The 3,217-nt window shown below is 44.0% G+C and overlaps 1 pseudogene; it reads left to right on the forward strand.

Moving 5' to 3' along the window:
• Nucleotides 1-1,638: 1,638 nt before the first annotated feature.
• On the forward strand, nucleotides 1,639-2,565 carry LOC147976206 (small polypeptide DEVIL 11 pseudogene; annotated as a pseudogene).
• The last annotated feature ends 652 nt before the right edge of the window (nucleotides 2,566-3,217 follow it).

Genomic DNA, 3,217 nt, shown 5'->3' on the forward strand with positions numbered 1-3,217 from the left:
CTTTTGAAGTAAACTAACATGTTCTTCCAAATTGTACTAACCAGTGCTTCCAAACGAAACAAAATTGTCCTTCCGCAAGGAAGTAAGCATTTTTTTTCTTTTGGGGTATTTCTGGAAAATGTTCTATGTGTGTTTTAAAAAAGTTTCATCTATACTAAAAATATTCAATGTATATTATAAATAGTTCAATTTGCATAAGAAAACCATCTTATGTTAAAAATAGTTCATTACGTTAAAAGAGCTCGTTGTATGTAGCAAAAAGCCCACAACGGATCTTAGGAAATTGTTTAGTGAGTACTTCAAAAAATGTTCACAACATACTGAAAAAATGTTTGTAGTATATAGGAAACTGAAAGAAGAATAACCATAACAACAAAATGAAAAACTAGGAGAATGGGATTTCTTTCCAACCAGGAGGAATGGGTGTGTTTATTTTTAGATTCGTCTTTTCAAAACAAAATATCTCGTGAATCATGCATCCAAATTACAAATCATTTCCATCGTTACATTTCTTACGTCGAGATCTTCAAACTAGATCCATTTCTTACATTTTGGACCTCCGGCCCAATAAACCCGAATGGAAAGAGTACTTAGTGACATATTGAGTTACTCAAAAAAAACTTAGTGACATACTATGGGATTAGAAATGAAGAAATTTCAATTTAGATTAGAAATATAATATTTGTGTTGTCTCACCTTGAAGAATAAAAGATAAGAAGAAAACAAAGTTTTCTAAGAAAGAATAAATAAGTCCCCTTGTTATTACCCATAAAGAAGAAAGAAAAATACTAAAGAAAAACAAACGGTGACAAAACTTGGACACGTTTACACAGAAAATGTGCTTTTTACAACGTACATGAATACACATATAATAGGGGAATTTTTGCAAAAAAGAAGTTTTCTAATAAGGAATGAATTTGTCGCATTTATTACATTAAAAGGGAACAAAAATATATAAACTAATAGTTTCCATAATAATGATGTTTTCTAAGAAAGAATATAGTTGTGGTATTTGTATTACCCTTTAAGAAGAAATGGAATGCAAAAATAAATAATGACAAATTGTGCACACAATTTACATAGAAATTGTGATTTTTTAATGTGCATGTATAAGAATATAATACTGGACTTTTCACAAAATAAAGTAGTTTACTAAGAAAGAATGAATTAATGACATTGATATTGCAAAAATAATGATGTTTTATAAATAAGAATGAATTACTAGCATTGCTATTACCCCATAAGAATAAAGAAACTAAAATCTTCTAAAACAAACGATGAAATAATTCCCACACAATATGCAAAATAAGCATATACTTCCTCCGTTCCAAATTACTTGAACTAAAACCACGACAAGTAATTTGAAACGGAGGGAGTAATAGTGAATTTGTTTGAAGATTATGACAACAGATGGCAAACTCTTAAGAACAAGCATGATTGAAGATTATGCCCATAAGTTATGTGCAACCGTGCAAAATCAACAGGTGCCAACATAAATCTGTGTACGCAAAGAGACTCGCAATTACTAGAAATCCAAGCCCAGTCCAAGCATCCATCCATCCCACTGGATGGTCCAGTTCACCCCCATCCTCTCTCCAGCCTCACCCGTTATAAATAGTGTGGATTCCTCAGTCCTCGCACTCCCCACATTCCCCTTCTCTCAGTCTCCACCACTTCACCCTCCCCTCCAAGCATACAACACTTCAAGAAAAAGCGCAAATCCATGGAGTTCTACGATGACGAGAAGTGGAAGTTCTCCAAGAAGAGCCGGAACAACGGCAGCTGCAGGCGCGTCTCCAGCGGGGGCGGCGGCGGCGACCCGTTCCTCAAGAGGTCAGCCAGCACAAGGGACCAGGCGATCGGCCGGCGGGGGAGCGCCGCCGCCGCGGCCGCCTCGGCGAGCGGGTGCGCGGCGCCTTCGTTCTCGAGCCGGTGCGCCGGGCTGGTGAAGGAGCAGCGGGCGCGCTTCTACATCATGCGCCGCTGCGTCACCATGCTCGTCTGCTGGAAGGACTGCTCGTAGCCATGGCCTCCCGCCGCCGCCGCGCTCAAGATCTCCCGCCCCCGCCCGCCGTTTCTAGCCACAGTACAGAAGCGAGAGGTCGAGGATGTCGAGTAGGCGGCTAGTTGGGTGATGTATGTACAGATCAGCCTCTTGCTTACTAGGAGTCTTGTTTTTCGTTTCCTTCCTTTTTTTCTCGCCCCATCTCTGGGACGGTTCGTGGAGAAACTGCCAGTGCTTGATTAGTTAGTGATTAGTAGCAGAGTAGTTAGCGCTCCAAGCTTAGAGGAGGTGGTGCTGCATGTGGGCAAGTTTTGGGATCACCTTCTGAAGGAGACGGGGGATCTTGTTGTTGTTGCAGCTGCTGCTGCAGAGTGCAGAGCAGAGGCTAGCTAGGAGAAATCTGAGACAGGGCTGCCCGGGCTAGCTAGGCCTAGCTGAAATCTAGTGGATCTTCGTCTACTCCTACTCCTATTGTACTGCCAGTGCAAGGCTGGAAAGTTGTGACTCCTGTATGAATGTATAGGTAAAGAAATGAGACGCCACAACATCAACATAAACTACTATTCTGTGCTCCTCCTCGATCTTGTCATTTCTCCTGGCCACGGGCCGCGGCAAGGATGCTAAGTAGAGAGAGGCGCAAGTGGACATAAGAGGAATCAAATGGTTGTGGTGGAGGAAGACGAAGAAGGGAAGAGTGGTGGTGAGCAGAGGAAGAGCGTTGCTTCGGGATCAGGGAGGGAGAAGGGGGCAGTAAATGGGGATGGCGACGGTGATGGCATCCTCTCCCTTGTCCTCACCCTTCTGGGACTGCCATTTCCGGCGTGGCCAACTGACGCCACTCCATTATTGCGCCCCCTACCTCGCCATCTCCCTCACCCTCAGCTTGGAGCCAGCAAACACACAAACGCAAAACAGAGCGACCCAGAGAAACACGCACGCACACGCAGCCATGAGTGCCTCGCTTGGTGGTAGGAGCAGTAGCTAGGACGCCCTGATCTGAGGCCGGCCGGCCGGCCGATGCAGTTTTTAATCCCGTGTGCAGTCACATTACGTCAGTGGAGTAGGCCTCGGAACCCATTGTTAATAGCCGGGAAAAACGGGCTGTTCGAGCGGTAGATCGATCAACATCAACGGGGGAATCAAAGCATCAAACAGTGTGCAAGGCAGGTTTTTGCTAGCAGTACCACCGGTACTCCATGCCGCTCCTTTCGG

The sequence above is a fragment of the Triticum urartu genome, chromosome 4A (assembly GCF_056163025.1).
Source record: "Triticum urartu cultivar PI428250 chromosome 4A, HENAU_Tu73, whole genome shotgun sequence".
Lineage (NCBI taxonomy): Eukaryota > Viridiplantae > Streptophyta > Magnoliopsida > Poales > Poaceae > Triticum > Triticum urartu.